At 41.8% G+C, this 19,873-nt stretch overlaps 7 non-coding genes across 7 annotated transcripts; 3 read left to right on the top strand and 4 right to left on the bottom strand.

Annotated features, from left to right (window-relative positions):
• Positions 1-16,022: 16,022 nt before the first annotated feature.
• Trnaq-uug (transfer RNA glutamine (anticodon UUG)) lies at positions 16,023-16,094 on the bottom strand. Its single transcript has one exon. It is a non-coding gene; the product is annotated as a tRNA-Gln (tRNA).
• Positions 16,095-16,651: 557 nt separating this feature from the next.
• Trnap-ugg (transfer RNA proline (anticodon UGG)) lies at positions 16,652-16,723 on the top strand. The gene has a single exon. It is a non-coding gene; the product is annotated as a tRNA-Pro (tRNA).
• A 505-nt stretch (positions 16,724-17,228) lies between these two features.
• On the bottom strand, positions 17,229-17,300 carry Trnaq-uug (transfer RNA glutamine (anticodon UUG)). Its single transcript has one exon. It is a non-coding gene; the product is annotated as a tRNA-Gln (tRNA).
• A 557-nt stretch (positions 17,301-17,857) lies between these two features.
• On the top strand, positions 17,858-17,929 carry Trnap-ugg (transfer RNA proline (anticodon UGG)). Its single transcript has one exon. It is a non-coding gene; the product is annotated as a tRNA-Pro (tRNA).
• Positions 17,930-18,435: 506 nt separating this feature from the next.
• Trnaq-uug (transfer RNA glutamine (anticodon UUG)) lies at positions 18,436-18,507 on the bottom strand. Its single transcript has one exon. It is a non-coding gene; the product is annotated as a tRNA-Gln (tRNA).
• A 557-nt stretch (positions 18,508-19,064) lies between these two features.
• Trnap-ugg (transfer RNA proline (anticodon UGG)) lies at positions 19,065-19,136 on the top strand. The gene has a single exon. It is a non-coding gene; the product is annotated as a tRNA-Pro (tRNA).
• A 505-nt stretch (positions 19,137-19,641) lies between these two features.
• On the bottom strand, positions 19,642-19,713 carry Trnaq-uug (transfer RNA glutamine (anticodon UUG)). The gene has a single exon. It is a non-coding gene; the product is annotated as a tRNA-Gln (tRNA).
• Positions 19,714-19,873: the final 160 nt, after the last annotated feature.

Raw genomic sequence — 19,873 nt, 5'->3', positions numbered from 1 at the left:
AGAATATGTATGAACATTAAATGACACGACGAACCGTCATGTTCTGCATATGGATTCAAACCCAGCTCATGCAGACTAAGCAAAGATTTCGTGACTGACGGAAACTAACAGTCATTCCTGATTAGGCATACAGAGAGTGATATACCTCGATTTTAGACAGTATCAGTTAGCAAATATCAACTTTAAATTGCATAACGCAAACATTTTTAACAGACGCGAATTCCTACCCAGCATCTGTTAACGAACTACGAGAGATGTTAAATATTGCTTCTTCACAAGTAACTTACTTGAAGTGCCGTGAGGTAAAGCTGTGTGTTGGACACGGATTCGAACCCGGAACCTAATCGGATTGCTATCGAAGCACAGTCAAATGTGACATATCGGAATTTCGCGGCAGTAACTAGATGTTATAACTGAAATGACGAGACGAAAAATTAATTTTTTCCTTCCCAGGACTCCAACCCGGCACCTATCGCTGTTATATTCTAGAGAAAACTAACGTTAAATATGGGTTTGTTGCACCAGCAGTGACATGTGAGCATGTTTGAACTGAAATAATATGACGAAGAGTTCAGCGCTCACTGGGAATAGAGCCCCACACATATCGTTGTTGACTACACACAAAGAGACGTCAGCTACCGAATTTTTCTCCACCAGCTGCTCAGAATAGCATCTTGAACTTACAGTCATCTCGCAAATAGTTCTGTGTCTCACTGGGAGTTAAAAACGTCAGATATCGTTAGTGTGACAGCGAATGAAAATACATTAAAAATCAAAATTATTATCCACCAGCAGACAGGTGTCCTCATGCTAGAGCTTGATAATACATAATTAAATCTTTAGTGCCGGGCCAGGATTCGATCCCATTCACGCATAATATGTGAAGGTGTTGAGGAATCTGCAGTTTTGAACAAACAACAAATTGTAGCCGAGCTGTATTGCCACGAAGGGATCAAATTCCGCGTTAAGGGCGGTCTGAGTTGCATTCCCAGTTCAGAACCAATTTTATCGACATACAGAAGCTCAAATAAAAGATGGAATAAGTGTCCTGTGACCATACATAGCGTTTGTGTCGTCACTTGAAATAAATAACTAGTATAAGAAAGGTTACTGGTGGTAGAGTTTCTACATGTCGCCACTCCAGACTTCATTGTGGTTCAACCTACCGTCTACTTGGTAAAGAAGGAATATCATCTTTAATGTGAATTTTCTGACCATGCAGCCATTATATCTCCTTCACTTGGTGTAGCCAGGAGAGAATGGAATCTGTCTCTCCCTATCTAAAATCATTGACAGAAGTGGGAATCGAACCCAGACCATAGGTATAACAACCTACCATCCGTCCAACAGACCACGAAATCCTCTTCTCTGCGAGTCATTTTTCTATCGTAACGCAGTTGTGCCACACTGGATGAGAATTCTGACACACAGGCTCCCTGTAGTAATTTGCAGCATGTTCAGTAAATTCATTTACTTGGTTGACCGAATCACCATGAACTAGCTGCCTCGGCTACCCAGTGCATACATTCGACTATTTTGTAATCACAGAGATAAAATCACGTTACTGCCACCTACACACAACTGCCAACATTGTAGGATGCAGAAGTTTAAATAAGAAGTGTTCCTTTTCACTTGAGCTATTCTATTGCGCTATCTGTTACTAGAAAACGTCGTTCAGTCCAAAAGAAAAGCTGTAACTGTTTGTCTCTCAGAAGTCAAGACATGGCCATATGCATAATCTCACAGTGCTGTGGAATCCAAAAGTTCTGAAGGAATAGTTGCCGAGCTCTGGAGCTGTTGTAGTTCCGTGTCAGCTTGTAGCATAGATAAGATGTCGCGAGTTCGAATACATTCAGTGCTACATTTTTTAAAACGCAATTCTGCTCTCTGCTGAAGTTATCAATCTAATGGAACTTTGAACAAATTCCCTTCACTTCTCAACCCAAAGTAGTCGCATGTGGAAAAAGGACTAACTACTGTGACATTTTGTCCTATTCAGGTTTAATAGACAGCAGGCAGCAGATGCATCTCGAAGATGTGCAGGGAGAGCGCATCGTGCCATAATATGTCAGAAAAGTATTTTCTACATTAGCCGTCGTGTGGTAGTGATATTTTATTCTTCTTCAAACTTTGATTGACAGCTTTAACTCAGAACAAATTTTCTACATGCATGTAATCAATAAACTGCATGTGCATTGTCAGTCATAGGTAACATCAGAGAATTCGCATATATCGTTGATGATTAATTTCTCTCTCATGTTTACTATTGTTTTAACAACACTAAAGGAAACCTTACGAAAATTGTGCACAGTATTATAAGATATGAAATAAAACTAACGATGATAACCTTACGACGAAAGTATCTGTACACAAGCATGCCTCTATCGACACGAATTAGTAAAATACTACTCACTTAGATTTTGATAGGGTCTGTGTTTAAATGGTATGCTGTGTCATACTCAAGAGGTATGCAAATGTGGCATTTCATAAATATAGTTACGTATTCCTAGAAACCCAAAATTCGCTTGTCAGCAGCGGAAAGAGGCGTTACCTGTTGTGCAGCATTGTAAGTTTTTCAACATTGCACTATGAGCTGAAAGCATTTTCTTGCGATTTCCGTATTGATGTTTGATCTGACTGCTTGTAGCTCTTTCACAGAAGGGATAAAAACGTTTCAGTCAGTGAGACTGGAACTGCGAACCGTAACAGACGCTGTTTCACATGTCAGCACGTTACCACAGAGCTGGCGAGGGGGTATGGGTCTCAGCTTCCTATTACGACGGCAATAGTAACTAGAACTCGTAAACCGCTATTTAAAGGTCGAGATTAGTTGCGATTTCCACCTGCAACGACTTTCTTGGGCTGAAAACCGTAAATTTTCAATCTTTTGTTACCCTTCAAGCTATAATAACTCAGATTATTCAATGGAAATGACAGGTAAAATCAAGTGAACTTTGAGGCTTAATTCCGTGCACACCAGGAAGTAACTCGTCGATCACAGAGTTGCCAAACATACGTTGCCTTGTTGCCAAATCTCAGTTACAGTACCAGCAGGAAGAAGGCGAACCGATGTGATCCTACAGCGGTCTGGGAAGTGACCATAGCTGGTGTCTCCAAGTCGCGGCTGCTACGGCCTGGAATACGTAATGCGTCTGATTCGCTTTCTGTAACTAGGTTTAGGGACTGGAGCGTAGTTACTAATAATACTCAGAACTGACTGCAAACTGAGCGTCATAAATCAGTAACTCTCATTGTTGTTTTTATATTTCTTTCGTAAGTGCACTCAAAACTAAGAAAGTCATTCACAGGCGTTTTCCTGCCTCGCCGATAGTCGAGCAGAACATACAAATAAAAATAAAAAAGAATGTGTGTGTGTGTGTGTGTGTGTGTGTGAGAGAGAAAGAGAGAGAGAGAGAGAGAGAGAGAAATAAAAAGCAATGAGAGAGTGTGTAAAAAATTGTTGTAAAGAAATTGAATCATGGTATTTAAAGAAATCTTTCATTAAAATGACACGTTCCACATCATTACGAAATGTCGTATTCATGATCTATGGAACAAGAGTTAATCTAATGTAATGTAATCTAATCTAATCACATCATATTGATTATTAGCCATGAAGAGTCATGAACTACCGAAAGTTTTGCCAATACCAGTAACCAAATCTAAACTTGAAAATAAAAGACGACAATTTTTGTAATAAACCGTGACTCCTATCAAGACCCTTTCATCCCTGTTATCTAACCACGAAAGATGTCTGATATACCTCCATTCTGAAGTAACAAAGTGTGCATGCATTTAAAGATGAAGTGCATGATGTGAAGTTCTGTGACGGAGATACGAACCCAACACGTAATCCGATTGTTAACTAAGAAAAATCAAATGTTACGTATCGGTTTTTCTTACGAGCCGCTAGGTGTCTGAATCTAAAATAAGGATACAAACTTTTGTGCCTAAGCGACAATCGAACTGCACACCTACCGCGCATCCACGAATATAGCTTAAGTATCAGTTGCTTACTCATGAACAGTAAGATGTGTGCGTGTTTGACCAGAAATAACGACACCTGTTGCGATTGTTGGCAACACATGAACAGACATTGAAATTGCGCGTTAATTTTCACTAGCAGGTGGGTGTGCACTTGATAAAGCTAGAAATGAAATTATGAATATTTTTGTACTGGATCAGGTTTCAGACCCACATACTTACCTTTGGAAGAGAGCTAGAGAAGATTGCAGTCTTGGGAAAAGGAACGAAATGACTGAACTATACTGTTCCGAGAGATTCAGATCCTCGAAAGAGGAGATACGAATTCGAATCACAGTCCAGCACCAAATTTTTAAACGTCTCTAGTTCAATCAAGTACAAGTAAAATAAGAGCCCTGTCCCTTTAAATGGCTATCGGTTCATCAAATAAAATAAAATTTTCTAATGTAAGTAAGTTTACTGGCGACTGTATTTCTGTTTACCATGACTTCCGCTTTGTCATTTCCCAACGAAAACTGGCTCTGCTCAGTTGGTTATGAAGGAACGTGATGTTTAATGCGGATTCTGGATTATAACGTCTTTCTCTTGAGGTTACCAGAGGTAAAATAAATCTGTTTGTGCCTCTTAAAAGTAAATGCCTGAACCCACGCATTGCACCTGTGATAGCTCGTTCCACCAGACCATTGTGGCCACATTACCCAGCCCCAGGAGTGTGCTGTAACGGATGATGTGCTTAGCTTACAAAATTAGTCACGGTGGAAAAAATGCGAGTCTATTAAATGGTCAAGTAGAAGCAAGCTTCTGACGCAGAGATTATGCTATTCTCATGTCAGCAGGATGTAAAGACTCTTCTAGGCATCATAGGCTGAATGTGAAGCCATTTTGATTTTTCACAAATTCAGCAAATTTCTTAGTTCGAGAAAATCCACTGTGAAGTGTGAAGTTGCCGGATAATTCGATTATTACTGTTATTATTACTATCATTTTATTCGTACCGCTGATGGAACACGACCGTAGTCTTGAGGTAAAACGCGAGACCAGCTAATATGACGTCTGGCGACCGAAAGCACATATCGACAGAATTTTTATCGCCCCTTTCCTCTCGGTGCTGAAGCTATGAGTGTAATTCAAGCGAATCTACAATATCATATTAGCTGTTCTCGCGTTTAACCTCAAGACTACGGTCGTAGTCTAGAGTAATGTACTAAGACTGGAGTCAAGACTTCCTCTGGGAAGTGCCGCAGTCTACATGTTGCTAGATCGAGCATATTGCCAGACATAGAATTCTGAGAGGAGCATGACTGTATTGTCCACCTTACGTGAACGACTCGGCGGTCAATTTTTTGGTCTGAGACTGTATCTACAACACATATTGCTCGCTTAAGACCCAGAAGAATTTAAAAAAAAAAAGTAGTTTATGAGAGCAACGTTAACCATAGCGTTCGAAGTATTCATAGTATTGTATACGTGTGTGTAAACGCCTTCCAGTGACCACTCAAGAAAGACAAGGATACACAGTCTAGCTTCAATATTATAAATACGCCTCAGTTTGTGGATGAACTCAGACTTAAGTTGATAATAATTTTGAAAATATAGCAGCACTGTACCCATTGGTGTTAAACTCGTTTTCAACCAATGATTCCCACAGCTACAGGGATACTACTTGTGATACCTCTTAGACAAAATACTTAAGCAGTGTTATCAGACGAAAAGATCAACCTGACACAAACTGTGGGAAGTTTGTTTTACAACCTTCGTACCTGGATATTCAGCTTTCTCCTATTTGAGATATCTGTGAACGTTGCTGCTTAAGACGATTTAAGCAGAAAATAAATTCCCTCAGCTTCGACAATGTTTAAAGAAATCGTCTTATCGGCACTAAATCGTGATTTGTGATTTGTTTACCGGCTGTACTCTTCCGTATTTTGCCGGTTGGAAGGCGAAAGCTTATTGACAAATTTCACACAGAAATTACTGTTACAGTGTACTTATGGAGCCAAATGAGTCAATTGCGTATTTTCCGGTGAGAAAGAGCACTGGCAAACAGTCTTCGCTACATTAGGTTATTTAAACTGGTGTCACTCTGAGCTAGAATTTATGGTCAGCGACTAAGTGTAAGGTCAACGTTACGGATGCGAGTTTTGCGACTGTGAAATACTTTTATACATTATAGAAGCGAATATTAAATGTGCACTAATATTGCGAAAATTTTGTACTTGGACAGCTTAGAATGAAAATACTTCTGTTTATTGCAAAGGGAAACAATAGATTTTCTAAAACACTGTCTGTCATATACTACTTGAAACAGGTCATGTCGACCAAATCATGTGGAAGAACTAACAGCAACGTATATCGGAAGGCAGTAAGATCTCTTGCCTTTTGGTTTGTCAGTACTCGATAGCCACTTCTAGGCGAAAGTAAATGAAGAAAGGCAGTGCGTTTTTGTTACCAAGTAACGTCTTCGTCAATTACTTTAGTTTTAATGTAATCTACGAGTAATTGCTGGTGTTTGATATTAACATGAAAAGGATTCCGTAGACAGGGAAAGAACCTGTTCTTGGGAAACTACTTCTATAGTGACCAAAAGATACTAAATGATGTTCAAGCACTTGTGTTACAGCAGCAGTATGAATAAAATGATATTAATAATAACAGTAATAATCGAATTATCCGGCAACTTCACACTTCACAGTGGATTTTCTCGAACTAAGAAATTTGCTGAATTTGTGAAAAATCAAAATGGCTTCACATCCAGCCTATGATGCCTAGAAGAGTCTTTACATCCTGCTGACATGAGAATAGCATAATCTCTGCGTCAGAAGCTTGCTTCTACTTGACCATTTAATAGACTCGCATTTTTTCCACCGTGACTAATTTTGTAAGCTAAGCACATCATCCGTTACAGCACACTCCTGGGGCTGGGTAATGTGGCCACAATGGTCTGGTGGAACGAGGTATCACAGGTGCAATGCGTGGGTTCAGGCATTTACTTTTAAGAGGCACAAACAGATTTATTTTACCTCTGGTAACCTCAAGAGAAAGACGTTATAATCCAGAATCCGCATTAAACATCACGTTCCTTCATAACCAACTGAGCAGAGCCAGTTTTCGTTGGGAAATGACAAAGCGGAAGTCATGGTAAACAGAAATACAGTCGCCAGTAAACTTACTTACATTAGAAAATTTTATTTTATTTGATGAACCGATAGCCATTTAAAGGGACAGGGCTCTTATTTTACTTGTACTTGATTGAACTAGAGACGTTTAAAAATTTGGTGCTGGACTGTGATTCGAATTCGTATCTCCTCTTTCGAGGATCTGAATCTCTCGGAACAGTATAGTTCAGTCATTTCGTTCCTTTTCCCAAGACTGCAATCTTCTCTAGCTCTCTTCCAAAGGTAAGTATGTGGGTCTGAAACCTGATCCAGTACAAAAATATTCATAATTTCATTTCTAGCTTTATCAAGTGCACACCCACCTGCTAGTGAAAATTAACGCGCAATTTCAATGTCTGTTCATGTGTTGCCAACAATCGCAACAGGTGTCGTTATTTCTGGTCAAACACGCACACATCTTACTGTTCATGAGTAAGCAACTGATACTTAAGCTATATTCGTGGATGCGCGGTAGGTGTGCAGTTCGATTGTCGCTTAGGCACAAAAGTTTGTATCCTTATTTTAGATTCAGACACCTAGCGGCTCGTAAGAAAAACCGATACGTAACATTTGATTTTTCTTAGTTAACAATCGGATTACGTGTTGGGTTCGTATCTCCGTCACAGAACTTCACATCATGCACTTCATCTTTAAATGCATGCACACTTTGTTACTTCAGAATGGAGGTATATCAGACATCTTTCGTGGTTAGATAACAGGGATGAAAGGGTCTTGATAGGAGTCACGGTTTATTACAAAAATTGTCGTCTTTTATTTTCAAGTTTAGATTTGGTTACTGGTATTGGCAAAACTTTCGGTAGTTCATGACTCTTCATGGCTAATAATCAATATGATGTGATTAGATTAGATTACATTACATTAGATTAACTCTTGTTCCATAGATCATGAATACGACATTTCGTAATGATGTGGAACGTGTCATTTTAATGAAAGATTTCTTTAAATACCATGATTCAATTTCTTTACAACAATTTTTTACACACTCTCTCATTGCTTTTTATTTCTCTCTCTCTCTCTCTCTCTCTCACACACACACACACACACACACACACATTCTTTTTTATTTTTATTTGTATGTTCTGCTCGACTATCGGCGAGGCAGGAAAACGCCTGTGAATGACTTTCTTAGTTTTGAGTGCACTTACGAAAGAAATATAAAAACAACAATGAGAGTTACTGATTTATGACGCTCAGTTTGCAGTCAGTTCTGAGTATTATTAGTAACTACGCTCCAGTCCCTAAACCTAGTTACAGAAAGCGAATCAGACGCATTACGTATTCCAGGCCGTAGCAGCCGCGACTTGGAGACACCAGCTATGGTCACTTCCCAGACCGCTGTAGGATCACATCGGTTCGCCTTCTTCCTGCTGGTACTGTAACTGAGATTTGGCAACAAGGCAACGTATGTTTGGCAACTCTGTGATCGACGAGTTACTTCCTGGTGTGCACGGAATTAAGCCTCAAAGTTCACTTGATTTTACCTGTCATTTCCATTGAATAATCTGAGTTATTATAGCTTGAAGGGTAACAAAAGATTGAAAATTTACGGTTTTCAGCCCAAGAAAGTCGTTGCAGGTGGAAATCGCAACTAATCTCGACCTTTAAATAGCGGTTTACGAGTTCTAGTTACTATTGCCGTCGTAATAGGAAGCTGAGACCCATACCCCCTCGCCAGCTCTGTGGTAACGTGCTGACATGTGAAACAGCGTCTGTTACGGTTCGCAGTTCCAGTCTCACTGACTGAAACGTTTTTATCCCTTCTGTGAAAGAGCTACAAGCAGTCAGATCAAACATCAATACGGAAATCGCAAGAAAATGCTTTCAGCTCATAGTGCAATGTTGAAAAACTTACAATGCTGCACAACAGGTAACGCCTCTTTCCGCTGCTGACAAGCGAATTTTGGGTTTCTAGGAATACGTAACTATATTTATGAAATGCCACATTTGCATACCTCTTGAGTATGACACAGCATACCATTTAAACACAGACCCTATCAAAATCTAAGTGAGTAGTATTTTACTAATTCGTGTCGATAGAGGCATGCTTGTGTACAGATACTTTCGTCGTAAGGTTATCATCGTTAGTTTTATTTCATATCTTATAATACTGTGCACAATTTTCGTAAGGTTTCCTTTAGTGTTGTTAAAACAATAGTAAACATGAGAGAGAAATTAATCATCAACGATATATGCGAATTCTCTGATGTTACCTATGACTGACAATGCACATGCAGTTTATTGATTACATGCATGTAGAAAATTTGTTCTGAGTTAAAGCTGTCAATCAAAGTTTGAAGAAGAATAAAATATCACTACCACACGACGGCTAATGTAGAAAATACTTTTCTGACATATTATGGCACGATGCGCTCTCCCTGCACATCTTCGAGATGCATCTGCTGCCTGCTGTCTATTAAACCTGAATAGGACAAAATGTCACAGTAGTTAGTCCTTTTTCCACATGCGACTACTTTGGGTTGAGAAGTGAAGGGAATTTGTTCAAAGTTCCATTAGATTGATAACTTCAGCAGAGAGCAGAATTGCGTTTTAAAAAATGTAGCACTGAATGTATTCGAACTCGCGACATCTTATCTATGCTACAAGCTGACACGGAACTACAACAGCTCCAGAGCTCGGCAACTATTCCTTCAGAACTTTTGGATTCCACAGCACTGTGAGATTATGCATATGGCCATGTCTTGACTTCTGAGAGACAAACAGTTACAGCTTTTCTTTTGGACTGAACGACGTTTTCTAGTAACAGATAGCGCAATAGAATAGCTCAAGTGAAAAGGAACACTTCTTATTTAAACTTCTGCATCCTACAATGTTGGCAGTTGTGTGTAGGTGGCAGTAACGTGATTTTATCTCTGTGATTACAAAATAGTCGAATGTATGCACTGGGTAGCCGAGGCAGCTAGTTCATGGTGATTCGGTCAACCAAGTAAATGAATTTACTGAACATGCTGCAAATTACTACAGGGAGCCTGTGTGTCAGAATTCTCATCCAGTGTGGCACAACTGCGTTACGATAGAAAAATGACTCGCAGAGAAGAGGATTTCGTGGTCTGTTGGACGGATGGTAGGTTGTTATACCTATGGTCTGGGTTCGATTCCCACTTCTGTCAATGATTTTAGATAGGGAGAGACAGATTCCATTCTCTCCTGGCTACACCAAGTGAAGGAGATATAATGGCTGCATGGTCAGAAAATTCACATTAAAGATGATATTCCTTCTTTACCAAGTAGACGGTAGGTTGAACCACAATGAAGTCTGGAGTGGCGACATGTAGAAACTCTACCACCAGTAACCTTTCTTATACTAGTTATTTATTTCAAGTGACGACACAAACGCTATGTATGGTCACAGGACACTTATTCCATCTTTTATTTGAGCTTCTGTATGTCGATAAAATTGGTTCTGAACTGGGAATGCAACTCAGACCGCCCTTAACGCGGAATTTGATCCCTTCGTGGCAATACAGCTCGGCTACAATTTGTTGTTTGTTCAAAACTGCAGATTCCTCAACACCTTCACATATTATGCGTGAATGGGATCGAATCCTGGCCCGGCACTAAAGATTTAATTATGTATTATCAAGCTCTAGCATGAGAACACCTGTCTGCTGGTGGATAATAATTTTGATTTTTAATGTATTTTCATTCGCTGTCACACTAACGATATCTGACGTTTTTAACTCCCAGTGAGACACAGAACTATTTGCGAGATGACTGTAAGTTCAAGATGCTATTCTGAGCAGCTGGTGGAGAAAAATTCGGTAGCTGACGTCTCTTTGTGTGTAGTCAACAACGATATGTGTGGGGCTCTATTCCCAGTGAGCGCTGAACTCTTCGTCATATTATTTCAGTTCAAACATGCTCACATGTCACTGCTGGTGCAACAAACCCATATTTAACGTTAGTTTTCTCTAGAATATAACAGCGATAGGTGCCGGGTTGGAGTCCTGGGAAGGAAAAAATTAATTTTTCGTCTCGTCATTTCAGTTATAACATCTAGTTACTGCCGCGAAATTCCGATATGTCACATTTGACTGTGCTTCGATAGCAATCCGATTAGGTTCCGGGTTCGAATCCGTGTCCAACACACAGCTTTACCTCACGGCACTTCAAGTAAGTTACTTGTGAAGAAGCAATATTTAACATCTCTCGTAGTTCGTTAACAGATGCTGGGTAGGAATTCGCGTCTGTTAAAAATGTTTGCGTTATGCAATTTAAAGTTGATATTTGCTAACTGATACTGTCTAAAATCGAGGTATATCACTCTCTGTATGCCTAATCAGGAATGACTGTTAGTTTCCGTCAGTCACGAAATCTTTGCTTAGTCTGCATGAGCTGGGTTTGAATCCATATGCAGAACATGACGGTTCGTCGTGTCATTTAATGTTCATACATATTCTCAACTAGCTGCTCGTGAATAACTTAAATTTTTAATGTCATTTTGTGTTAAATAGTTCAAATGGCTCTGAGCACCATGGGACTTAACTTCTAAGGTCATCAGTCCCCTAGAACTTAGAACTACTGAAACCTAACTAACCTAAGGACATCACACACATCCATGCCCGAGACAGGATTCGAACCTGCGACCGTAGCGGTCACGCGGTTCCAGACTGAAGCGCCTAGAACCGCACGGCCACATCGGCCGGCCCCCACCATCTGGTATCAATCCATTACCTTATAATCCATTATATATAATCATTTTCATAGTACACTTGATATTATAGATGAGTAGGACACAAGACAGGACATAGATAATGTCCGTTTGACGTCAACAGTGTGTAACATTTTACTTTTTTGAATAGGACAATGTTCCTCTCCAATAATTTTTAGATTAGTTACAATAAGCTTACGCTGCAAGAGAATTCGCTTGTATTTTTCAATATGTGGTCTGTTGTCGGTTTGAAGGCCTTCCATAACATCGGCAACGTAGTGCAACTCCACCGAGAGCTGTCTGGAGTAGGGTGGGGTTAGCTATGTGAAAGTTGCGAGCTGTCGAAGACGATCTTCATATTCCTAATGCGATTAGGACATCGTATACCCTTGACGACGTTTAGCACCTGTGCGGTCAGTCACCCAATTTCAGAATTCATTTTGAGTAATCCTGCTAAATTCCCAAAATACTGTCTTTTTATATTGATGAGTAATATGGATAGTCGTCACGTTCATGTGCCGTCTACAACGCAAATTTAATGTTACTATCCTAGGAACTAACCTGCAATACGTTTTGTATTTCATAATCGGAACTATCTGCATTAACCGTCATCAGAGCAATGTCAGGGAACAGAGTGCAGCAGTGCCTACTTGAGGACCTGCTTGAGTCGTGTTCTAAGGAAAGGGTAGTTGCTGGTTCACATTATATTACACTAGCGAGAAGTACCGACTTTTCCTTTTCTCTGCAAACATCCAGAACTAAATTCAGTAACTAAATGCTAAGAATATATTTTCATTGTGCCAACTCAAAGATCAATAGATATGGATATAGATATAGATTTTTATATTTAAAGCCATTCTCTTTCTGCGTTGGAATAAACATCATTCATTATTTGCTTGTTCTTGTTACGATTGTTATTGTCATTCTCTCACTCGCAAGAGTCTTATGCTGATGCTGTATGAATAAATTATGCCATTGGATACAAAGCGGTTTAGTTTTGAGACCTAACCCACGAGGGGGGAAGGCACAGTGGTCTGCTTCAGGAATTCCAAGCAATAAAACACAAAAAACAACCCAGGAAGGGTTCGAACAGCTACTTTCACGCAGAGACATGCATTTGGAATCTGTTCATCGTTACGGGGTCAAACAAGAGGGTAACATTACTGAAACAATGATCGGGCTACTTAGTATATAATAGAGCATACAGATTTCAAGGAGGAAACGTATGAAGACGCAGACTTCCTCGTTATCAATATGTGCGGCATATCTTTCGTGTTAACGAAAGTAAATTCCCGCTTTACCTCTTCTTACGTGTCAAATGAAATGAATGCCATGAGGAATAGAATATTTGTTGACTGCGTCTCTTCTTGCTTCCATCCTTACCAACATATTTCTTCATTCTCGTGGTAATCATGACAATCTATGTGCATGCTGCAAACGATTGCAAGTGAACAAATTCGACATCGAGGTGCAAAGCGTTTGGTATCTTACATTATATTCAATTCGAATAAGATTCCGGTGTATTTTTACTTCGTTTGTATTTTTAGATGATTATGAACGTTACGGAAATTTATCTCACATGCTTTATGTTGAATGAGAAACATTGAATGATCCGTTTTGCTTTCCCTACGTTGAAATGATATAATGTCGGCGTCAACAGCCTTCTTCCACGCCGGAAGCTGAAACTTGTATCATTCTGGATTAATGATAATTGAATGTCTCATATGTATATATAGCCCACAAGGCGACGTCAGAAACCACCAGGGGAGAACGCCGCATAAAAACCAAACGTGCGAGCGCGTCTCCACTCTGAAGAACCATATCGGAGAATCACGGCAAGCATTTCGCTGAAGAGCTGCCTCGTCAGAGAGCCGAGAAATGGCAGCGTCGTAGCAAGTATTTGTCAACACTCTGATAGTGCATTTACTTCCGGGTGTAGGTCGGCGTTACCTCGCTAAATTCACTTAACATTCGTTTTCCACATCGAAGACTCGTACGATATAATCCGCTGCAAGATGACACAATTAGAAAGTATATTTAATTTCTGGACTCCAAGAACGGCGTTCTTCACATAAGTAACACCTGTTTGTGTGTGCATTCGGGAGGACGACGGTGCAATCCCGCGCCCGGCCATCCTGGTTTAGGTTTTCAATGATTTCCCTAAATCGCTTCAGGCAAATGCCGGGATGGTTCCTTAGGAAGGGCACGGCCGATTTCCTTCCCCATCCTTCCCTAATCCGAGCTTGTGATCCGTCTCTAATGACATCGTTGTCGACGGGACGTTAAAACAGTAATCTCCACCTCCTCTGTTTCTGTGTTTAAGGTTGCGTTTTGAGGCTCAGGCAACATCGCAGTGACTATAGTCCGCCTCTGGCCGCCAGTGTGTCGTTAGCTCAGAGGTTCCCTTGTGCGTTGCAGTGCTTGTACTATAAGTTCGAATCACGGTAGAAGCCGCTGACTAAAACCTTTTATTTTCCATTTTAATTAATGGAGTTGCAAACTGCTAGTAAACATTTCTTATGCGAAATCTGAAGAATGCCTTTAAACATCAATCTTCGTCCGATTTCGACTTAGTAAATTAAGTTAATATCATGGATTTCTGCTTTGCAAATTCCAAGGTGCTTCACTGTAAAATAGGTCCTGAAAAGATTCAAACCGACTGTCAACGATATAAATTTGAGCTTTGTTCGTCATATAGGTCTAACATGTCAGAAGGTTGTTTATGAAGTGCACATGTTCATTAATATAGTTCACATCTTCTAAATTTTTGCAATAGCGTTTAACTGTAGACGTTTTCTAACACCGGCGTTAGCAATTCCTTTCCGTTCTCTGAAACCTTCAAAACGACAAATTTTTCTGGTTTAAATCTGATGACCTTAACTATCACTTCCGATCAACAATAAATACTTCATGAACCCATACATGGAACTCCAAATGTGCAGTGTGCCTGCACTGCTACAGAGCATGCATTGCAAGGTATTCACACAGTTTATCGCATAGACTTACCATAAGGAATCAAACAAGAACTGTAATACACTTTACACCACAGACGCTCACTCTGGCTTGACGAAAACATCCAAACATTGACCAAAAGTTGCACAAATAATTAAGTTTGAAAGGAAAAGAAACGAGGTATGAAGCATTTATAAATTCATCGAATGTAGTGAGGTGGTTTAATTTCGTCCCAGTCTATAAAATTAATTTCGGGCCATACTCAGCTCTTGCCGATTACCCGCCTACTAATCAGGGCGTCTGTCTCCGTTGCTTTTGAGCGTGAATGGAAATTGTAGAAATTTTCTGTGGAGCAACATTTAATAATAAAGCGTTTCAAATCATCAAAAGCAATGAGCGGTAGCAGGCGCTTTCGATAAAGAACGGGGGAGTGCAGCGCCGCTGCTGTCGCCACGGCCGCTGCCAGTAGCCAGCAAATGGATCCCGGAGCTTTGCCGCATACGGCGTCCAGAGGAGGACAGTCTGCAGGAAATCTGCCGCAAAATCGTTACTAGATAAAATTTTGATATCGGTGTGTCACAAAGCGAAATAGATTGAATCTGCGCTACCATTACATTCACGTCTTCAGCATTCAGACAGAAGAGGCTATAAAAATATTTTATGCCAGCTGCTCTCGATCCACTGACATTATGAACAGAAACAACGTACGCTACCGCTAGACCACAGGCGTAATCAGCCTAGAGTCTCTCTATCTTGGGACAAGTTTTCCTCCAGGAAGTGCCGCAGTCTACAGTGTTGCCAGATTGTGCAGATAACCGGACTTAGAGAATTAGCGAGTTGGCCAGTTTCTTTGTCCCATGTCGCGATCGGCGCGGACTTAGCCTCTGAAGCGGCCGGCCGCCGGTCAAGTTTTATGTCAAAGAGTGTACAGCGATTCTATTCGTTTCCCAGGAACTAGTACATCGCATGCACGTTTGTAAAATGCATGCGCATGCAGCACCCAAAACGGAGAGATGTCTTTCCTGCTGGGAGAAACAGCTGAGGGCGTCTTCTCGCAGTTGAACCCCTTACGTTCCGTTATTAATCCTAGTATCAAAAGCATAAGCATTTGGAGCGTCCCCCATTCACGTGTGGACTGCTATTAACAATTTGCGTTACATGATCCTAGCTAAAATTCTGCATATACAATTCCAACTACCGGCTCTTACACATTTCTAGAAACGAGCGCAAAACACAGCGCCAGGTTCCACCGAGACTCGAACTCGGATCGCTGGATTCAAAGTCCAGAGTGCTAACCATTACACCATGGAACCGGATGCCTGTAGCGGTCTTCAATTCAGTAGCATCATGTCATTAAGCCAATAAGATGCGATGTTATTTCATGTAGCGTCCTCATGAAGTGTTTGCGTGGCAAATGAAGCAACCAGGTAGGCTGAAAGTGGAAGGTGCACCTTCGAATGTAGCAAGAATTCTTGCCAGTATTCGTACATCAAGTGATGTCGAAGGCTCAGGTAATCAAAATCGCGCAACGGCCACTTTCGTATGGTGCATGCATTGTGCTGGAAGCAGCCTAGCTATGGAAACAGCTATGGACACAGAGTACTGTCGAAAACTGCGTGCTGACACAGAACGCTACGTAGTGGGCGGATAGTGCGTGACACGATAACATTTGCACTTCACACGGTCGAAATACTGACACACAACTCTAGCAGCTCTTTCAGCATTCACATACACTGGTGTTCAGCACAGCTCATGTTGTGGGTGTCGGATTAAGAAAGCTCTTTGAGAATATCGTCCAGATTGTATGCTGCAACTAGCAAGTGCGGCAAGATGTCAGTAGGTGGCGGGGTGCAGACGTGCTTCCTTGTGCGGCCTGTTGGTCTAGGGGTATGATTCCTGCTTTGGGTGCAGGTGGTCCCGGGTTCAAATCCCGGACAGGCCCTACTTTTCACTTTCGCGACAACCAAACACTACGATAAACTTGCGAGTTTCTGAAAGTAAGCCATGCAACAGGACAAACTGCATGTGAGCCACCGGCCCAAGAGACTGGCAAGTGCGTCATGTGGAAAGCAATCTACGTGGCAGGATTAAGCCGTCTTCGCTCACTTATATCTATACATAAGACTGGCACGTACAGCGATTCTATTCGTTTCCCAGGAACTAATACATCGCATGCACGTTTGTAAAATGCATGCGCATGCAGCACCCAAAACGGAGAGATGTCTTTCCTGCTGGGAGAAACAGCTGAGGGCGTCTTCTCGCAGTTGAACCCCTTACGTTCCGTTATTAATCCTAGTATCAAAAGCATAAGCATTTGGAGCGTCCCCCATTCACGTGTGGACTGCTATTAACAATTTGCGTTACATGATCCTAGCTAAAATTCTGCATATACAATTCCAACTACCGGCTCTTACACATTTCTAGAAACGAGCGCAAAACACAGCGTCAGGTTCCACCGAGACTCGAACTCGGATCGCTGGATTCAAAGTCCAGAGTGCTAACCATTACACCATGGAACCGGATGCCTGTAGCGGTCTTCAATTCAGTAGCATCATGTCATTAAGCCAATAAGATGCGATGTTATTTCATGTAGCGTCCTCATGAAGTGTTTGCGTGGCAAATGAAGCAACCAGGTAGGCTGAAAGTGGAAGGTGCACCTTCGAATGTAGCAAGAATTCTTGCCAGTATTCGTACATCAAGTGATGTCGAAGGCTCAGGTAATCAAAATCGCGCAACGGCCACTTTCGTATGGTGCATGCATTGTGCTGGAAGCAGCCTAGCTATGGAAACAGCTATGGACACAGAGTACTGTGGAAAACTGCGTGCTGACACAGAACGCTACGTAGTGGGCGGATAGTGCGTGACACGATATCATTTGCACTTCACACGGTCGAAATACTGACACACAACTCTAGCAGCTCTTTCAGCATTCACATACACTGGTGTTCAGCACAGCTCATGTTGTGGGTGTCGGATTAAGAAAGCTCTTTGAGAATATCGTCCAGATTGTATGCTGCAACTAGCAAGTGCGGCAAGATGTCAGTAGGTGGCGGGGTGCAGACGCGCTTCCTTGTGCGGCCTGTTGGTCTAGGGGTATGATTCCTGCTTTGGGTGCAGGAGGTCCTGGGTTCAAATCCCGGACAGGCCCTACTTTTCACTTTCGCGACAACCAAACACTACGATAAACTTGCGAGTTTCTGAAAGTAAGCCATGCAACAGGACAAACTGCATGTGAGCCACCGGCCCAAGAGACTGGCAAGTGCGTCATGTGGAAAGCAATCTACGTGGCAGGATTAAGCCGTCTTCGCTCACTTATATCTTTACGTAAAGACTGGCACGTACAGCGATTCTATTCGTTTCCCAGGAACTAGTACATCGCATGCACGTTTGTAAAATGCATGCGCATGCAGCACCCAAAACGGAGAGATGTCCTTCCTGCTGGGAGAAACAGCTGAGGGCGTCTTCTCGCAGTTGAACCCCTTACGTTGCGTTATTAATCCTAGTATCAAAAGCATAAGCATTTGGAGCGGCCCCCATTCACGTGTGGACTGCTATTAACAATTTGCGTTACATGATCCTAGCTAAAATTCTGCATATACAATTCCAACTACCGGCTCTTACACATTTCTAGAAACGAGCGCAAAACACAGCGCCAGGTTCCACCGAGACTCGAACTCGGATCGCTGGATTCAAAGTCCAGAGTGCTAACCATTACACCATGGAACCGGATGCCTGTAGCGGTCTTCAATTCAGTAGCATCATGTCATTAAGCCAATAAGATGCGATGTTATTTCATGTAGCGTCCTCATGAAGTGTTTGCGTGGCAAATGAAGCAACCAGGTAGGCTGAAAGTGGAAGGTGCACCTTCGAATGTAGCAAGAATTCTTGCCAGTATTCGTACATCAAGTGATGTCGAAGGCTCAGGTAATCAAAATCGCGCAACGGCCACTTTCGTATGGTGCATGCATTGTGCTGGAAGCAGCCTAGCTATGGAAACAGCTATGGACACAGAGTACTGTCGAAAACTGCGTGCTGACACAGAACGCTACGTAGTGGGCGGATAGTGCGTGACACGATAACATTTGCACTTCACACGGTCGAAATACTGACACACAACTCTAGCAGCTCTTTCAGCATTCACATACACTGGTGTTCAGCACAGCTCATGTTGTGGGTGTCGGATTAAGAAAGCTCTTTGAGAATATCGTCCAGATTGTATGCTGCAACTAGCAAGTGCGGCAAGATGTCAGTAGGTGGCGGGGTGCAGACGTGCTTCCTTGTGCGGCCTGTTGGTCTAGGGGTATGATTCCTGCTTTGGGTGCAGGTGGTCCCGGGTTCAAATCCCGGACAGGCCCTACTTTTCACTTTCGCGACAACCAAACACTACGATAAACTTGCGAGTTTCTGAAAGTAAGCCATGCAACAGGACAAACTGCATGTGAGCCACCGGCCCAAGAGACTGGCAAGTGCGTCATGTGGAAAGCAATCTACGTGGCAGGATTAAGCCGTCTTCGCTCACTTATATCTATACATAAGACTGGCACGTACAGCGATTCTATTCGTTTCCCAGGAACTAATACATCGCATGCACGTTTGTAAAATGCATGCGCATGCAGCACCCAAAACGGAGAGATGTCTTTCCTGCTGGGAGAAACAGCTGAGGGCGTCTTCTCGCAGTTGAACCCCTTACGTTCCGTTATTAATCCTAGTATCAAAAGCATAAGCATTTGGAGCGTCCCCCATTCACGTGTGGACTGCTATTAACAATTTGCGTTACATGATCCTAGCTAAAATTCTGCATATACAATTCCAACTACCGGCTCTTACACATTTCTAGAAACGAGCGCAAAACACAGCGTCAGGTTCCACCGAGACTCGAACTCGGATCGCTGGATTCAAAGTCCAGAGTGCTAACCATTACACCATGGAACCGGATGCCTGTAGCGGTCTTCAATTCAGTAGCATCATGTCATTAAGCCAATAAGATGCGATGTTATTTCATGTAGCGTCCTCATGAAGTGTTTGCGTGGCAAATGAAGCAACCAGGTAGGCTGAAAGTGGAAGGTGCACCTTCGAATGTAGCAAGAATTCT

Source organism: Schistocerca cancellata, chromosome 2, assembly GCF_023864275.1.
Source record: "Schistocerca cancellata isolate TAMUIC-IGC-003103 chromosome 2, iqSchCanc2.1, whole genome shotgun sequence".
In the NCBI taxonomy this organism is placed as follows: Eukaryota; Metazoa; Arthropoda; class Insecta; order Orthoptera; family Acrididae; genus Schistocerca; species Schistocerca cancellata.
Note: the sequence above shows the minus strand (reverse complement) of the source record. Positions and strands in the feature narration are given on the sequence as shown.